We start from the raw sequence: 20,488 nt of genomic DNA, 5'->3' as shown, positions 1-20,488 counted from the left end.
AAAGAAGAAAAAAGAAGGAATAATTTGTTTGTTTGTTTTCTATTTCTTTAAAACATGACAATTATGTAGAATTTGTTCAGATCATTAAAATGACTTTCCATAGCTCAAACTATACCAATATGAAAATTTCTCAAAATACTAATAACTTGGTGTAGCTTTTTTATTTTTAGTAAGTTTGATGTTTAAAAATATCATGTGTTGTTTTCATTAGTATTTTCAATCAATTTTGAGAATTTCAATCTGAGTATTGTATTTATATCATTTTTCCGGTCCCTGTCCTCCCTCCAATATCTCCCATGTCCTCCCCACTCTCTCTCTCTCAAGTTCATGACTTCTTTAATTATAATTGTTGCATGTACACACACCCACACACACACACACACACACACACACACACACACACACACACACACACACAGGATAAAACATACTGAGTCCATTTAATGCCAATGTTAATGGGAGAAATTTTGCAAGGTCACTTTAGTGTTTTGTTTTGAAACATAATTGTAGGTTCTTTGCCTATTTTAGAAATAAAGCTAAGAAAATGCTTATAATTTTATTTGGAGTTTAACAGATTTAAAGAATTCTGCACAGGTCCTACTCTAGAGACAGACTGATGCGTGTGCAAGGCTAGCTCTTCTACTTGTGTGTTCTCCTTGTTAAGTGTGGTTCCTTTATGATTCTTTACACAGGATGTCTAACTTCCACGGTATAATTCCACAATTCCTAGGTTCACGAGCTAGGCAAAATAAACCCCCAGTTTCATTAAAACACAATTCTGATTTTGGGTGGTGATACTCTATCCTTGCCAGATTCCTCATATTTGGGTTTCTGAGGTTTTTTTTTTTTTTTTCTTTTTCTTTTTCCTATAACGCCATCTGTCAACTCTTGTATCTTCCTTGATACTGCCAGCATTCTTAGGCTCACTTACAAGAAAGTGAGGCACATTCCAGAAAAAGTGTGTACTCCAAAACACTGGTGCCAACTCCATAGTTAAGCTTGTCAGAAGCTTCGGGTGCAGCATAGACAGGCGCACCGGAGCAGATTTCTCTCCCATCACTGCTAATGCCATTCTTCTGTTTTCTCTTTGGGTACATGATTTAAAGTTATTTTTATTCTGAGATAATCACATATTGACATGCAGTTGTAAGAAATGATACAAAGAGCTTTTGAATACATTTTATGTGTTTTGTTCCAATGGTGAGGCATCTCCCCAACTCTGGATTATTATTTTTTTTTTATTTCACACTAGAGATGTATTCATTTCCCCCTAATATTTGTAAGCATTTACTGTTACTATTTTTAGTTCTTTTATAGGTGTGATTGGGGTTTGTACCTATGTTCTTCTATTGTTGTGGTTCTATTTAATGTTCACAAATTTTTCGTCTTTGCGTCTTCCTTGAGATACTATTCCTAGCCATCTGCCACATCAGCTTTGTGTTATGACAGTGTCAAGAGTCATTCTACAATAGATGTCAGACAAACAGTGTTTCATGGACAGGTCATTGTTGGCATGCAAAAATATTACTTCTTACGTGGACTTTTCATTCTGCAGTTTCCAAATTTATTTATTCGTTATAGTTTTCCAGGGGTAAAGTCTTTAGGTTTCCTCTAATCCACAAACTGTGGGCTGTTTATCAATCTTTTATGATTTCAGTGTTTTCTGTTCTTTCTCTTATCTAGTTACTATGGCTAGGACTTCCAATACTTTTTGAGCAGCAAACTTTGTCACCTTGTTTTGTTCCTGATCTGACAGGCGGAGCCTGAGTTTTCTGTTATTAATTATGATGTCAGGTGTAATTTTTTTTTTGCTTTTATCCTTTAAAAGCAAATTAAGAAATGTCTTGAGACAGAAAAATGGAAGCAGAACACAATGGAATTCACGGGATGCAACACAAGCAGTTCTAAGAAGAATTTTTATAGTGATAAATGCTATTCTGGGTAGAGCTATCTGGAGGAATGGAACCCATGGAGTGTTTATGAACTGTAAAAAAGGGGTTTATTAGATTGGCTTACCTGATTTGGCTGTCCAAATGCTAGAGAGGCTGTACCTGGAAGCTGCTTATCCATGGAGCTGGATGCCGTCGTAGCTCCGATTTGGTGCCAGCGGCCTGCAGAGTCATGGTATTGAGCACACATAGACAGGGTAAAGAAGCAGGAATGTTCTGTCAGTGGATGATGGCAGCAACGATGGCAGACACGCCCACTCAAGAAGGAGCAAAGGCATGCAGGCTTGTGGTGCTTTTCCACTGGACTTCTTTGCATCTGGACCATCTGTGGGAAGGTGCTGGCCATTTGGACCAATCTTCCTCCCTCAGCTGCCCACTCTGGAAATGCCCTCACAGACAGACCTAGAAGTGCATTTCCCAAGGAATCCCAAATACCATCACATCGTCCCTCGGGGGCACATCACAAATGCGTACGTGAAGAAAACAATCTCAAGTGAGCGATATCACTATACACCTCAGGGACTAGAAAAAGAAGCTCATCACACAGTAAAATAAGGGGGAAAAAGAACAATAGAAGTTAAATGACAGAATAAAATTTGAAAAATGTAAAGAAAACTAAGAATTTTTTTTAAGGTAGAGAGAATTCTTTAAAATCTAGAGTGACCACAAAAGAGAGAAGTTATTCATAATAAAACTAGAAATGAAAGAGAATTACAGGCACTGTCATGGATATACAAAGGCAAATGTGACACTACTTTGAATAATTATATGCCAGAATGGATAATCTGTAAGAAATGGATGCATTTCTAGAAACTTACACTCTACCAAGGCTGAATTATAAATAAGCAGAAATTCTGTATAGTGTATTATTACAGGAGAGGAGACTGAATCAGTCATGAAAATACTCCCATCAGAGAAAAGCCCAAGGCCAGATGTTATCATGGGAGAATTTTATGAAACATTTATAAAAAAAGAACACATACCCATCATTTTCAAACCCTTCCAAAAAGAGAAAGCAGTACTTCTAACTCATTTTGTGAATTGCTGGTTCTTTTCTTTTTGAATATGTGCCCATTGGCAGATCCAAATGAAGAAGGCCTATAGAACTATATTTTGGGGTCTGTGTGGAAAATAATAAGGAAACCTAGCAGGGTTGTTCCTTCCAATCCAAGGTTTCCTTTAAACAAAATATACCATATGTTTGCATTTCAGAGTTTTAGTTAGAGATGTGGGGAGCTGGGAGAAATTGGCCTGCTCCATTGTTGCCAGAGTTCCAAATAATTTTGTAAAAAAAAAAAAAATACTGTTTACCTAATGAAAACTTATGCTTGTTTGAGAAAATACAGAAAAATATAAGGAAAATAATTCATTTTTTAGTTTATCACTCAGAAAGACTGCTAACACCCTCTCTCTTACTCCATAAATGTAAGTGCCCTCTTTCCCTTCCTAAACACAAACTCTCACACACATGAGAGTATAGTTCTTCTAATGTAGTTGGGGAGTCCATACCAGCAGGTGGTATATAGTCTTTGAAATTACTAAAGAGCCCCATAGTATTTCTGAATATCATGTACCTCATTGCATTAATCATTAATGTACATTAATGGCTGATGATTAATCATTAAATATTTAGACTACTTCCAATTCAGTGTGATTATAAAAATGTTATAAATATTATAAAATGTGGCAGTTATCTCTATGTAAATCGTTATCCAAAATTTTAATATTTTCATTATGGAAAGGTTATAAATCCAGAGTTACAGAATTTATCAACTTTCATAGAAGTAAGACATGTAATTTCTTTATAAGTTACTCAGTCATCAATTTTTTTAACACCACCTTTTATCAGGTCTAGCTGACAATATAGCACCAAAGTCCATGCTACTGTGGAGTTTACTCTCTAATATGAACAGAACAAGGAGAAGGGCAGAGGTCATATATAAAAAAAGTGGAAATACTTATCTCCTGGTGAAAAGTTCTGTGGGCATTATCAATTAGCCATTGGTCCCCTTGTTATAGAGAAGGACTCTCAGGTATCAGTCTCTGATATCAGGTATCAATAAATTGATCATACCTGAAAACAACAAGTACTGTGATAATGTAAAACGACTAGGATTAATAGAATTTTTTCTGGTGACAGTGTAAATTAGTGTAAGGATTCTAGACAACTACCACTTACTAAAGCAAAATATGTAACAAACACCTCGTGACCTAACAGTGCCATTGCTGGGTACACACTGGTATGCACTATCATGTTTAACAAATTGTTTATAGCAAACTTGTGTGTAATAGTTCTAAACTACGAATCACCCAGATAATCCAATGCTAAGCTGTGGTACATTCATACAGAGTTGTGATACCCAGCAAAGACAAAGGCAAATTAGTACTGTATGCTTCACAGACCTAAGAAAGGCCAAGGGGTGAATAGAGGGGTACACACTGTATAAAACCATTGTGGGAAGTTCAGGACCAACAGTGAAGACCACAGAGCAGTGGTTATGGCTGCAAAAACCATGACGCTAGTTGTGAATGGGCATGAGAAAAAACTTTGGGGTGCTAGAACTGCCCCAGATAATGGTGTGTATTGATGAACACAGATTCTACCTGTTACACTTGAACAAAAACAGCAAGTGTTTTTATACATCTTGGACTGATCTGGAGAGGTCAAATTTGACTTACTGTCTATTGGTTCTGCGCCTAGTTCAATGTCACTTTGAAATTGGTGAGACATTTGTGGTAGATTTTATTAGCTGACGATAGCTCCCCTTCTCCCCACCCCAAACTTCTCAAGGGAATATTCAGGAACTCAATTTTCTCAAGATAAAATAGTCCTTTCTTTCATCTTTAATACACTATCAGATGTAGAGGGTTCCCAGAGTTCTCCATGCATCCAACAAACCAGAACCACTCAGCTCCTCGACACTGAGAGCCTGGCATCACTGTCTGTGTGAGGACCATCGGGGAGACTGGTTTCTTATCTAAGGCTGGTTACTCCAAGTCCTAGAACTCTGGATCATTCTTTATCCCTAAGACTTCCATCCCCATGCATGCTAATGGAGAGTGATATCATTGTCTCCCACCTCGGTACTCACTAGCTTCTGATGTAATGTCAAATCTCCGTTTTTGTTTGTACATCTGCCTGTCCCCCACCCCCCCTTTCTGGAAGGCCATCTCCAGAAGTCCAGACATTTGTGTTCATTTACTTCATTTCCGAATCATCCACAAGGTGTGTGCAGAGTGCAGTATATTTAGTGATAGCAAAAGGAAGCGATCTCCTCATGTTCGTATGAATGAGCGTCTCTCGAGGCCTAGGACAAACACTAGCATTGATGGGTTTAGAGATGTCTGAGAATGAAAAGACGAGTTTCCTGGGAAATCCTTTCCTGATGTGTTTGCTCTTGAAACTAGCCAGCTTTGATTTGGCCCCAGCAATGTTGGCAGAGTCCCTTTGGGAAGCTCTCTGGAGAAGTGGCCATGGCAGGCAGCTTCCCAGCAAGGCGGCAGCTGGTCCTTGAAATCTCTCTCTTCCTTTACTTTGTAAAGTTTTCATGGCACAGCTGAGAATCTTCACAGAATTCTACCCAGTGTTGTCTAATTACATTTTAAAATGTCCTCAGTACTATAAATTACAGCCCAGAACTCTAGCCCCCCTTTCTGTAACCGTTTGGATGATTGGGGGTGAATGGTTGTAAGTGGTATTTCTGGTCACTTTTGGGTGTGTTTACCTGTCTAGTGTGCTAGAGAAAGCTTCAGAGAGTCAATAACAACAAAATCTCTTATTATTATATGCTAGTCTAGGAGTCTGGACACCAGTACAGCCAGTCCATGAATAGAAACCAGGCATTCAAATCAGATGGATTGGCTTCACCTGCAATTTCTGCTACTTGCTAGTCACACAGCTAACCATTAGCCAGATAATCTCAAGTCTTGCTCCAACAAAGTGAGGTTAATACTTGTAATATGTACTTACATAGAGACTGGTAAGATTAAAATGTCTAGAATTGGGCCTGTCACAAACTAGGCACTCAACAAATATTAATTCCATCCCTACCCTATTTTTAGTACAGGAAAATGAAGGAGTTGTTCCTTCCCAAAACCATTTGCCACCTGTGTCCCTGGCGAAATTTGGCATTACTCACAGTTAAGCACATCGGGAGATGCAGGAATCTGGCATAGATGTCAATTAATGAATATTCAGAAATTTTAAAGAGGAAGACCAAGCAAAGGGAATGGAGAATTAACTAAATGCAGGCATATCCTCCTGTGAAAAAGAGTAAGTTAATTCAAGAGCAGCCACGGTAGTTGGTCTGTATTTCCACATTTCTTTTGTATAGAGGAATTGGTCTCAGCACCACATCTACTGATGACAAGCCATCCATTCAGTTTCCATTGTTGAATTTCAAGCATCCTTACCTCAAGAGCTGTATCATGTCAATAGCTTCGCATTTCACACACAATACAGAGTGAGCCTGGCTACAGTATGTGTGGTAGCGATTCTACAAGACTCCATCTTTTTCCATGCACAACGATTGCAAAGCTTTCCAGGAACTTGGAAATGAAGGGAAGATCACCCGTTAGATAAAATATTAATTCGTAACTAACCAGAGCAAGCACATGCAATTCTTCACAAGAATTGGGATTGTTTGTAGGACCACAAGCTGGTTGCAGGCTAAGTAGCTGAAAGAGTCCACTAACTGAATGATATTTACCCGTCATTTGATTTCTTGATTGCGAATCAACATATGGCTTATTTTAAATGTAATAAAGGTTATCAGGAGGTAGAGGCAGGAGGATAGGCGCTTACTGGGGACTTTTTCATGCCAGTACTATTTCTCCTATGAAGCCATGGACCTTCAGTCTTCTCTTTCCCTGGGCAGACCTACAAATATTTGAGAATTGAGTATGAGACTTCCCAAAATATACCGAGTCACGTGTTCCACTATGATTGCAGAACACAAGTCAACTGTCTGTGTGTCTGTATGTCTGTGTGTCTGTGTGTCTGTCTGCCTAGGAAATCTGGTTTGAGGAGGGCCTCCTGCTTTCATTTGTTAATTTGTGCCTTGGAGAAAATTCTGCACTTCTGTAAGCCACAGTTTCACTTATGATGAAGACAATAACTATGCTATGGAGTTGTTGGAGAAAAGAAAACACGTGACAGAGCACATCTAAAACTCAGCACACATGCTGACCCTCACTAAGGTATGCAGTAGGAAGGACAGGATCATATTTTGATCAGGGTAGATTTGAACGTTCTAGAGAAATGCTTTCCAATTCCATGTCTGTTTTGACCAGTGTTAGTTAAGTGGCATAATATACTGAAAAGAGAATTGGATTTGGAATCAGATTATCTGAGTTTTAAATTGCATTTACTTACTTACTTGCTTACTTTATTTGTGTGTCTGTGTGTTTGGGTGTGCACAGATAAACACTAGAATACCAGGCAGAGGTCAAAGGACAAGTTGTGGGAGTGTGCTCCTTAATTCCATCATGTGGGTTCTCAGGACTGAACTCAGATTTTCCGGATTGGCAGCAACTCCCTTTACCCACTGTGTGCAGTGCTCTCATGGACCCAGGTTATCCGGATTTTATCCTGGATTTCGTATGTGTTAACCAATAGATGACTCTTAACACGGCATCCGACCTGCCTTGCCCGGTCCATTTATCTGAAGAATAAACGATAAATGCTGCCTGCCTGCACTACAGTGCTGCTGAGTAGTTCAAAAGTGAAAATGCAGTTTAAACTGAAGATTTTTTTTTAAACTGCAGTTTTACGAAATCAAGTAAGAGGGACATAAAGTGACGGTGCTCAAAGGAATCCGAGATGGGCAATGCCAACCTCAGGATACCTGGATGAAATGTGCTGTTCATGATGGTAGATAATTAAAGGACACTCCTGGAATGCAGGGCAATTGCAGACCGCTGAAACCTAAGGGTTATGCCAAAAGCAGTGCAGCAGAGTGTTTCCTGTCAAGAAACTCATTGGGGGATGGTGTCCATATGGTCCACGAGTGTGTGTGCACCACAGTCTTTTTGATACCCACCATTAATGTGTAGTCTGTGCATGAATGGAGTAGCCTGCAGCACTTTGTAGGTATTATAAACTACCTTCACCACGTTCTCCTCCATCATTCCCTCTTGTCTCCACCTCTTTCACTCCCTTGCTTTCTATTCCCAAACAGCCTCTTCCTATCTTTACATTTTTTTAAGTATTGAGATTCCACATCTGAAAGCAAAATAATTTCATTCTCTAGAGTCAAACAATCTTCATTGTTTCCACACAGCACGTTTTCTTTATCCATCCATCTGTTGATGCTCACCTGGGCTGCTTCCAACTTGGCCACTGTGAAAAGGCTGTGGGAAATCAGGTGCAGGGATCCCTGTGGTGTACTGACTTAGGCTGTTTTGGGTACATAGCCAGGAGCAGTATAGATGGATAATATGGCAGTTTTGTTTTCGTTGACTGGAAAAACCTCCATACTGGTTCCCAGTCGCCATCCCAATTTACACACCCACCAGCAGTGTATAAAGGTCTTCTTTTCTCTGCACCCTCATTGGTATTTGTTGTTCTCTGTTTTCCAGATCACAGCTCTTCTGACTGAGGTGAGATGATGCTAGCTATACATTCAATCTGCAATTCCCAATAGCTAAGGATGGTGTAAAAATGTTCATGTATTGATTGGACATTGTATTTCTCTGAGAAGCATCTGCTCAGTTCATTGGCCCGTTTATTGTTTGGTTTATTTGTTCTTTTGACGGGTAATATTTTTTTCATTTGCTTGTTTTAGACATTAGTCCTCCATTTGGGTGGATAGCTATTTAAGATCTCTCTCTCTGCAAGCTGTCTAAATTCTGGAAACTGTGTCTAGGATGCACAGAAGCTCTTTAATTTGACACAATCACATTCGTCAATTCTTGTAGTTTCCGGAGCTACTCGAATCCTATGCAGAAAGTCTTGGCCCCGGTGCATATGTATCCTGGAGTATTTCCCCTGCCAGTTTCAGGGCTTCAGATCTTGCGTTAAGATCTTTGATCTATTTGAATCTGTTTTTGTATAGAGTAAGAGCTAGGGACCTAGTTTTCTTCTCTCATGTGTGAATACCCAGTTTTCCCAGAACTATTTATAAAAGACTCTGTCTTTTCTCCAACATGGCTCCTGTCTCTTCATCCAGAGTTATGTAGCTTCATCAGTTTCTTTCTGGGTCCTCTGTTCTATTCCATTGATTTACACTGTGCTCCCTCTACTCCTTGGAGGTCCATACCTCTGTCTCAGAGATCTCTCTGTCTCTGCCTCTGTCCCCATACCCCCTGCAACCCTGCCTCTGGTTCAGATAATTTTTTTCTTTGATGACTTTTCTAGTTTTTTTTTCCTACCACTTAGCTCTCCTTTGTTGCCCTCAACAGTAAGTAGAAATGCCAGCAAACATCCTAATGACCATGGAATGTTTCTGCATTTGAACAGAAAATAAAAATTTTATTTGCCTAGCAAGCTATTCCCAGGCCCTCCGAATATCATCACCAATTTGTAAGTAGAAATGATTTGTATTAATGTTAATATGCAAGTGAGAGCAATTCTAAGCATCGGCTTCCTCGAATGCGGCATCTTGGCTGTCTTTGTGATCCTGTCTTCTTTTTGCTCCTGCTAGTTCTGGTAAAGTCTCATTACCAATAGTGTACATCTGATGTCATTCTTGATGGAGACAGGCTGCATGCTTTTTCCTAGCACCAGGAACACCTTTTTCTTTCAACATTGTCCCAGATGTTCTAGACCGTGTTTTAAAGCAAGAGGTAGTCACATTGGAAAGAAGTGAGCAGAATTATTTAATTCAATATAATATTGTAATATATGTGAAAAATATAAAACAGTCTACCAAAATAGTTTCTGCATATAATTACCAGGCCAGAGGATTGTATGGGGCCAATATGAAAGACAAATGTATTTCTATATATCAACAATCAGCCATATTATATATTAATCAAAAAGAAGAGAATTATAAATTAAAATCCTAAAGTTAAGATTTCCTATTTGTCGAAGTATAGCATTAAGAGAGTGTAACCACTGGTGGTTGTGGCACATGCCTTTAATCCCAGCACTCAGGAGGCAGAGGCAGGTGGATCTCTGTGAGTTCGAGGCCAGCCTGGTCTACAGAGTGAGTTCTAGGACAGCCAGAGCTACACAGAAAAACCCTGTCTCAAAAAAACCAAACAAAACCAAACAAAAAAGAGCGTAACCATAACCCACAGAGTTGGAGAATATGTTTACCATATGCATATCTGATATGAGACATATCCAAGACAAATGAAGAGATTCTATAAAGCAAAAAGAAAGGGCAATTAAAATAAGTAAGAATAAACAAAAATGAAGTAGAAAAATCCAATGATGGAGAAACCTGTGAGAGATGCTCTGCTGCATTTGCTATCAGGAAAATTAAAATTAAATTAGCATTTCAAGGTGCTGGAGAGATGGCTCAGCAGTAAGAGTCTGCACTGCTCTCTAAGAAGGTCCAAATTTAGTTCCCAGCACTCATATCGGGTGGCTCATACCACCTGTAACTCCAGATCCAGAGAACCTGATGCTTTCCTTGGGCCCCTGCACATACCCACACACATGTCACACACACACACACACACACACACACACACACACACACACACACACACACACACACACCTTTTAAAAATGACAATCTTTTGAGACTATATAAGCCCAAAAATGACTATGATGGAAAAGATGATATAAAAACAAGGTTGGCTAATGTGTGAAGAGTTGTTGATACCCTTGTACTGCTCATAGTAGAAATTACTTTATAAAATAGTGTAAGTTTACTTTGAAAAAAATCTGTTTTAAGTGAGATGATGCATATTTCATGATCCCACAACTGTATTCCAAAGCAGAAGTCCAACAAAGATAACTATTTCTAACCACTAAAAGATACAAATGTAATCGTTCCTTCCTGCCCTATTCAAAGAGTCAAACCTGGGAACTACCTGAACACACACAAAGGGAGCCTCAAGAGCAATGAGGGTCAAATATATTTGCAAGCAGCAGTGTGGACGAACATCAAAACATAATGTTAGGTAAAGGACACCACCTACACAAAGAAATACATACTTTATTTTATGCAAAATTCCAACAGAGAAAGCTAGGATGTTAGAGTCAGAGTCATAATTACTTAAGGGAGAGGGACATTGTGTGAATTGTTCACGTGGTTGCCAATTCAGCTTGAAAAAGTTTCTTGCAGCTATCAGGCTATGATATGTACACTTTTCTATGTCTACATTATATTTCAACAGCTAGTTAGAAAAAGGAGGTAAAATAAATGTAATTCCAGACAGAATGAAATCTGAGACAATTTGCTGCCAGTAGACCTAAAGTAAAAGAATCCTTAAGAGGATTCTTCATGCAGAAAAAAAAAAAATCCCAATGGAAACATGGAAACGTGGGAGGAGGTGGATTTCAGTAGGACAAAAGAGCTAGAAAAAAAGAATTACATCATTGTGGTTGGTTTTTATTTTTACTTTTTGCTCTTTGGGAAGCCCACCACCCAGCTCCTAAATAATCACATGGAGGCTTATTCTTTCTTATGAATGTCCGGCCTTAGCTTGGCTTATTTCTAGCCAACTTTTCTTAACTAAAAGTATCCCATCTACCTTTTGCCTCTGGGATTTTATCTTTCTCTATTTCTGTATATCTTTTCTTTCCTTCTTATTCCATGTCTAGCTGTGTGTCCGGGTGGCTAGCCCCTGGCATCCTCCTCTCCTTCTCCTTTTCTTGCTATTCCATCTTTCTCTTCTCTATTTATTCTCTCTGCCTGCCAGCCCTGCCTATTTCTATCTCCTGCCTAGCTATCAACTGTTCCACTCTTTATTAGAAAAATCAGGTGTTTCAGGCAGGCAAAGTAACACAGCTTCACAGAGTTAAACAAATGCAACATAAAGGAATGCAACACATCTTTGTATCATTAAACAAATTTTCCATAGCATAAAAGAATGTAACTCATCTCAAACTAATATTCCACAACACACAGTCTTTGTCCAGAGTTGATATATTTGAAAATCTACTGACAGTGGTAGACTATATGAGCCTGGCGGGATAAGCCAACATAAAGGCAATAGACGAAAGTCAGTTTTATTTTATAGATTTGCAGCTAATACTTAGAAAATGAAATTTATAAATAATAGGATTTAAAACACTAAGCAGAGCAGTTACCAAAGACTGAGTATTTTAAAATGTTTGTGAAGTCTCTACATAAAAAAATGTGTAAAGGTGAGAGAAATGAATACATGGAAAGACAGATAGCTCACAGACTGCAGCATTCTAATATTGCAACGATGTGACCCACTTCAGTTACTATCAAAGGCCCAGTAAATTATTTGTTTTCAAAAGCTGACAAATTGATTTTAAAATCCATATGAATGTGTGAGGCACCTTGGATAATAGAGCAGTCTCAAATAAGCTGAACTAAGTTGGAGCATGCACTGTCAATATCAAGGCTTATCTAAGCATACATGGGTTGGGAGAGAAGCACCATAGAAATTCATAAACAGACCTGGACTTATATAAGCACCACACACGACTGGTCAGGATGTGATGCTCTGTAGAAAAGACAACGGACTGACAATTTGAACTATATGAATTGGAAAATCATAGAAACAACCTTGTTTCCCTATTTCATACCACTATAAATGTTGATTTCAGTTGAATCATAGATCTAAATATTAAGAGCATAATAATAAAGCTAAAAGAAAATGTGATGGTGTATCTTTATGTCCCTTGGTGTGTAAACATTTCTAAATGTCAGAAAGCAACAAATATAAATAATTGACAAGTTGTGTTATAATAAAATTCTATAAGTAATTTTAAAGAAACTATGAGATGAGTTAAATTACATGGGCGAGTGTGGAAAAGATAGTCACAATATCTATAGCTAACAAAGCCTTTCATTTGGAAACATCACAAACTCATAGAGATTGATTAAAAGAGAGAAAGAATGAATGGGCAGTGGATGGAAATGGTCACTTGACTAAAGAGGATGTCCAGGAGGCCAAAGGACCTAAGAAAAGATGCTTCACTTCATCACCCACTGGGCAGATTCAAAGCTAAAATCACACTAATACCCACGGAAAGGGCAGAAATCAGGACTGAATTCAAAGGAGGAGGAGGAGGAGGATGTGAGCCAACCGAAGCTGTCGTGCACTCAGGTGCAGTTATAAGTTGGCACAGCTCCTTAGGAAAACTGTGAGACAGCATCTGTGAAACTGAACACATGGGCACCTTATGGCCTCCCAGTTCTATTCTTGTCTTTACCCTCAGCAACAAATCACACATATGATTATCAAATACATGCAAGAGAGTTTTCATTCCACTATTGTTCTGCTACTGAAATCGCAAAGCTTAATTGTCCATTATGATAAAATGGAACAGATAGAATGGGGCAACTGGAAAAACAATCTTTTTGCTACTTCTAATAACGTAGATGAAACTTGAGGGAAAGATGAGCTCAAAGCCTGCAGTTCCTGCCTTCATTCTGTGTCTGTCTCATTTACTTTGGGTTAGAACTCTTCTTGACTCTGCATTGGCATGCTAACTTCCTGAGGAATCTGAGAACCATAAATGCAAATGAGTGGTTGACAAGTTGGATCGTAATAAAACTCTACGATTTGCCCTCCTAACCTCTCTCACCCCCTAAACCTCCCTCAAGGGTGGAGTCACAAAGATAAATCCTTGTCTTAAACCTGTAGTCACCTTAGGTGCCAGGAAGAGCAAAGCCACACACGCAAGCCATAAGATGAGAACTACTACACCCTGGAGTAGACCATCTTAAGAAACTCTAGGTCCCTTAGAGTGGTTTAGCAGCCCACCTTCAGGTGATGATGGGTGGGACTACACCTTGATCAGGACATTTAATTAGTCATATCTCTTGACTCTTACCCCAATCCTCCCTCTATTTGAAACTAAAGCCCTTATCAGTACCCCGAAGAAGAACTTGGGGTCACTGGTTGTCATGTTTTTTGTTTCCTCTTTCAATACATTGGTTAAATCTTTCTCTGCTTTTCATCATTTCTTGTCTCTTTAATTAACATTGGGATGAGTGGATGAGCCTCACTTGTTTGGGCCACTATAGCCCAGGCTTTTGCTTTTAAATTCTAGTTTTGACTTCATTGATTTGTAGGCAAGTCTCTCTGTTTGACCGTAAATTCCATGAGGGAAAAGTTTATATTTTTCATATTTCTACACTGACTGTCTACAAGCATCTGGAAGGTAGATGAATTTCAAATTGCTGAAGGCAAGGTGAATGATAGCATTAATGGTAGGTCATTAACACCATCCTCCCTGGTCCAAGCAGAATGCAGTCTGACTTTGCATATGTGACCATGTTAAGGTAATGATTTTTGTTGAATAGACAGAATAAATATCTAGAGTATTCTATATCTCTATTCATAGAATATAGTCTTCTATATCCTTGACAAAAAGTATAAGAAGTCAAAGTTGACTCACAGGTCACTTTGGAAGGGTCTGCCCCCATGAATGTGTGATATCATTGTATGCTCATCAAACAGTTTAATCTGGAGTCCAACTAAAAAATGGTCAGAAGAGCTTCTTTTATTAAAGCATTTATTCACAAAACCTTGTAGATCCAAGGTCATTGTTTACACGAAAGTGTTGAGGCCACAGCCGTGGGTGACCTCATTGTCACAATTACTTCTGATGTTTGCTAAGCACTGCTTATGTTGACCATATTCAGGCTCAGTGGCTTGGAGTGTCACTAACTCTTCTGTTTGTTTTCTATGTAGATATGTTGGGGTTCAGCATCAAGTTATTATGCGACAATTTTGCAAATATCACCTTTATTCTCTTTTTAATTACGGTAAGAACCCCCACGGTCTCCTTAGTTATATTTGACAGTGGTAAGAGCAACTGTAGTTGATTTTGATAATTATATTTTATTACTGAATGAGCTATTTACTGATTTCTGACCCCTCTCTTCAGCATAGGTATTAGAAGATTCCCATCCAGCATTTATTGCCATGGGAACCATATCAATGGTTCTAACTCAACAGCATTAGACATATCCACTGGTCTCAGTTTCTTGGGGGAGGCCTTGAGCAATCCCTTTTGATCTTTTCATTAACACCTGCGAGCGTGCGTGCGTGCGTGCGTGTATGTGTGTGTGTGTGTGTGTGTGTGTGTGTGTGTGTGTGTGTGTGTGTGAGAGAGAGAGAGAGAGAGAGAGAGAGGAGAGAGAGAGAGAGAGAGAGAGAGAGACTGAGACGGAGACACAGAGATGGAGACACAGAGATAGAGACAGACAGAGAGAGAGGAGTGCACACTTCTTCACATGAATTAATACTTACTTTGATCGCAATCTCTTTATAAACATACTATATTAATTAGTTCCAACCAGGTCAGCCCTTGTGGTCATGTTTCCTGCCAATGTTTGTATGGATAAATGGCAGCTGAAGGAACACACTGAGTGGAAGCTGCCATTCATTCCATATAAGGTGTAAAACACCAAGGGTAGTTTGTCCGACTTTCTGTTCCTGTCTTATCCCTCCCCCCATGTGTGTGCATATGTATGTGACTGCTTATCCCCAGTGACAAGTCATGTGATTCAAGTTATAATGTGCAGAGTTAAGTTCCTCGGCACAGTTAACACTATTGTAGTTTTATTTCATCTTGATCTAATAAAATGAACACATCAGCTGGGTTCCACTACTGGGTTTCACTCGCATCTTCTAAAATACAAGCATGCAAATCATGCTTACTCTGCTTTAGCATTATCAATTTATGTGCTCCTTTGAGCTAGAAGGAGCTCACACTCCAGAAAGAAGTGGAAACACTCAAACAAAACAAAGTGATAAGTCACAATGCCTGTGAGTTCATCTGGTGACATCTAGTACAGTGTGGTGAGGAGAATTTCTAGTGTACTACAGATTAAACCTAAAAAGGTAATGTCACTCTATAAACTGACAAACTGCTGTACCTGGACCTGCAGCCAGTGGCCCTCTGTTGACTGGTTGCAGATGATGGTCGTTTAGACTGCAAGGTGATGGTGACCAGGTACCCATATGAGGTTGTGCTGATTGACAGGTGGCTCATGAATGTGTCAGGGAGAAAACAGGAAAAGCAAGAATGTAGGAGTGAACTTCCTTTTCTTCTTTGGCAACAGTATTCTCCTGAAAGAGGAGAGTGATGTGTCTTTCTAGAATTTGCCCCCTGTAATGTTCAATCTCATATGTTGGCTTGACTGGGCCATGAGGTGCCCAGATGTTTGGCTAAACATTATTTCTGAGTGTATCGGTGATTCTGTTTCTAGGAGGGATCAGCATTTAATTCTGCATGCTGAGTAAAGTGACTAGTTTCAGTGTGGGGACGCCATGCTCTCTATTGAGAAGTTGAATACAACAAAAACAGGAGAAGGGAGTTTGCTCCTTCTGTCTGACTGCGTGTGCTGGGACACTGGTCTTTGCATTTCCTTGGGCTGTCTTGGGTTTATCTGATTGACTGTCTGCTTCTTCAAGGTTTTGAACTCAGATTGGAGCTTACAAATATTGTAACACTTAACACTTGGGACTTAGACAAAACTGTTACCATCAGTGGTCCTGGAAAGCTAGCAATATCACTACTTCCCTTGTGTTGTTGGCTTGTTGACTGCTGATCATGGGATGGGACATCTCAGTCTTCACAGCCACAAGAAGCAATTACTTATAACCCCTTCCCTATATTAGTATTTATTTTATATCATCTATAGCCATATCCTACTGGCTATGTTGGAAAAACACTAACATCCCCTTTAATCTCCTATGCTACCTTCTTTTCCTCTCTGGGCTCTTTCTGAAGACCACTTTTCTAAGTTTCTGGTAAAAATAACCTCTCCCCTCTCTGTGGTTTCTCTTCTACACTCAGGTTTGTTCTGAGGTGTGAACTCCCATCTGTCTTTGGCCTTGACTTCTTTCCTAGGCTCCAGTGCCTGTGTCCAGCTTCCAGAAGGATGTACTGTTAGATGTCCCAGACCATCTTCCTTCATAAACCGGGTCTCTGTCCAGCTTCCTTGGCATCATTAAGTGATTTACCATCATTTCCCCTGTCATCCAGAGTTGTAATTTGTTCTCTTCTGTGACTAAACTAATTTTTTTTTTTACAAACTATAGTTCAGGTATTACTTAATTTTAGTTCTTTACTAATTTTTCTATTCCATCTTTAGTTGAAATAAGGAAAAGGGGACCCTTTAGATTCATAGAGACTTTCCCATCTCAAGTGGGCTTAAACTCAGATAGAGAACAACTTGTGGGAATTAGTTCTTCACTACTACCATATGGGTTCTGTGGCTTGAACTCAGGCCATCAGGATTGGTGGCAAAGTCCCTTTACCCTGCTGAGCCATCTTGCTGGCCTAGACCTTATTTTTTTTTAAAAACAATTAGATTTATTTTATTTTATGTGTGTAAGTGTCTGCTGCATGTGTGTGTGTGTGTGTGTGTGCACCATGTGAGTGTGCAGTAATCATGGGAAACAGAAGATGGCATAGGATCCCTTGCAACTGGAGTTACCAAGAGCTGTGAGCTGCTGTGTGCAATCAAGTCCAGGTCCTCTGGAGGAGCATCCAGTGTTTTTAACTGCTGAATCATCTCTCCAGCCCCTTGACTTCTTTTTATTAAAGCCAGAATACTACAGGAAGCCTTTGGAGAGCCAGAAAAGTGAAGAACAGTCTGCTGGTCAAGTGTATTGACTTCCTTCATGAAATGAGCTGCTCATCCCTGGAAATGCCCCAACTTGAAGCTGGTGATAGAGGCAAATAATCCCCGAACTCTTCAATAACACACAGTCCCAAGATTCATGTTGAAATGAGGGAGAAGTTCTACTCATTTGTATTTACTGAAATATAAATCAGAGATTTTAAATGTCTTCAGTACTGTGCTGTTTTCAGGTCCTAGGTATGCAATGATGAAGACAGACGTCTTGACTGGTAAATGAAATAGATACGAGCTAACAATGGTACCATGTGGAAAGCGCTATATTGGAAGTACTTATGGGATAATTAAGAATATATACTAGCAGCATACACCTGGGAGGTCCCAGGAATGGCGTTACAATGGAGTGTTGTTTGCTGGGGCTGTGAATGAATTGGAGATTGGAGGATCAGGATCTGCACCATGGCAAGGACTTATATGACTTTGTTTCAGTGAGTGTTATGGTTTGAATCTTGCAAACGGTCCCACAGGATCATGTTTTGAACACTTGATTCCATGGTGTTGCTGTTGCTTTAACATGGCTGAGGAACCTTTACTTAGGTCCTGCCTGGTTGATGTAGGCCTCTGACAGCAGGCCCTTGGAAGCTATCCCCACTTCCACTTCTGTCCCAGCTTTCCACTTCAGATCTGCCAAGATGTGTGAGCCTCCATCACATGCTTCAGCTGCCAAAAGCTCTGCTGTGCTGTCCCTGCTACTCTGGACAGCGGCGGTGGCCCTAAGAGAACCGCTCTTCTTTCAAGTTACATCTGCCTTGTATTTGGTCGCAGTGAGAAAATTGGACAAAGTGGGAGGCTGCATCTGTCTCTGGGTGTTACTGTACTTGATTAAAGTACTGCTTCTCCTCATTAAGTATGTGTTTTATTATAGAAAATTAAGAAGATAACTGCGGACAGAGAACACAAAAGGTCACAGTGATCCTATTATTTAGGAATGTGCCCGTTAAATTTTTATAGCAGAAACTTTCAGAAAATATCAGATTTATTTGGAGTTAAAGAAATTTGCATACTTTCTTCTAGCCCCCGATAGGGATGTGGACAATTTTGTATTCGTTATTTTGTGTTTTTCCCCCTAATGTGATTTTTCTATATATTGCATAAGCTTCAAGCTATAAAAAAATACTTGATTTATTTGCAAGCAAATTTCATTTTGCAAAAGGTAAGATCAATGGGCTCTTAAAATACCAATATCTTTCTATCGTATTAAACAGGCTGTAATATTATTTTTATGGGGTATTACCTTCTATCATGTCTGTACTGTAATGCAGGTAATTTAATTAAGTGACCATTCTTGAGACACTGAGGCTAAACAAGCCCTTTTTCTATTTGTATTCGATACTCATTAAATTCATGCTGTGAATATCTTACTGGAAGGGACAGGTTTCCCAGCATGCTCAGGTAACGACTGGAGTTCTACATGGCTATTTCTGGGAGTAGGAATAAAACAGTGGGCAAATCATTTGTGTCTCAGCAATTTTCTCTTCCTGTTGCACCCGTTCTGTGGATTTGGGTGTATTCTGCAGCTACTGTGGTTCAGTCAGAATCAATTAGAGTCTCCATATTCACAAAGTAATTAAAAATTTCATGCTTATTTACAAAGTTTTCAATTAATATAATACCATGCTCATTACAATTATTTAGGCAGTTTAAAATGTGACCCCTGCTCACTTCCAAAAGATAATAATGGGTTGGATGGATGAGCACTTAAGATGGTAACATGCTTATTAGGAACTCACAACACTGTGAAATCTTAATGGAAAAGCTGAAGTCTAACTTAAAAAAAAAATGCATGGAGACTATTTGGGAATCAGGGAGGTACCTAAAAAGCAATGTGATTTCATCCCTAAGAGTACATTTGAATTTTTAAACCAACCATGAATATACACTAGGAAGTATATGTGGCTTTCAGGTAATAGATATATGCTTAGATATTATTTCATGAGAAGACAATACTAATTAATATTGAGACAGACATTTGGATATGGGTGTTAAAAATTATTTATCCCCTGAAGGTGTTTCTTATTTTCTGATGTGGGAAGTGTTGCATGTTATAGTATATGCATTATGTTACTTTTGTGGTGTCTTCCTGCATTGATGCTAAGTCTTTTGCTTAATTTAATGAGGACTTGTAGACACTTTGAACTTGAAATGGGGCTTTCTCAGGGCACTTTCTGGGCCCATAGTTCTCAGGGCATCTCAGAGCCTGTGGATCTCATTGTCCTTTTCTTAGGGAACCAGACAGAAGCATTTGTTTCTGCCTTGAATCTGCTTTTCACAGAAATGTGACCTTTCTTCTAACCTGGAGCCCCCACCTCCCTGCTGCAGCCCACTTTTACTGTTAAATCAATTTCTAAAAAAAAATTTTGGAGTGTTATTTATGATTCCCCTCCAAAATCCTGTGAAAGAACAAGAGAACAGGCTGACTTTTCTCTGAATCATACTAGTGTCTTGGGCAGAGAACTAGAAGAAGAAAACATTTGAAAATGGACAAAATGCTGAAAGAGTAATTGCTCAAAACAAAACTGTCTTGGCCTGATGAGTTAAAGTGACTTTGTCCCTGACATTTCTGTCATCTCTGCAACCAAAGGGCTTAAAAGTAAAACTTGAGCATTAAAATATCAAAATATCGTTATTCCCATTTTTCTGTGAAGGGGGGGGGGTTATATATAATTCTGACCCATCCTTCCTGGTGGTTGGGATGAGTCAATGGCACACCCAGAAGGTACCTTTCTTAGCATATGGTGCTCAAAGTTCAACAAAAGTCGCTTTACTCTCATTTGTAAATTGATAGGA

At 39.2% G+C, this 20,488-nt stretch overlaps 1 protein-coding gene across 2 annotated transcripts in view; it reads left to right on the top strand.

Annotated features, from left to right (window-relative positions):
* Ddx10 (DEAD-box helicase 10) overlaps positions 1-20,488 on the top strand; it is a 468,305-nt gene that overhangs the window by 399,985 nt on the left and 47,832 nt on the right. The gene's annotated exons all lie outside the window — the stretch shown is intronic.

Source organism: Peromyscus californicus, unplaced genomic scaffold (genome assembly GCF_007827085.1).
Source record: "Peromyscus californicus insignis strain IS unplaced genomic scaffold, ASM782708v3 Scaffold_11__1_contigs__length_118956290, whole genome shotgun sequence".
NCBI classification, from domain to species: Eukaryota; Metazoa; Chordata; class Mammalia; order Rodentia; family Cricetidae; genus Peromyscus; species Peromyscus californicus.
The sequence above is the reverse complement of the archived record's forward strand: the minus strand, read 5'-3'. Positions and strand labels throughout refer to the sequence as shown.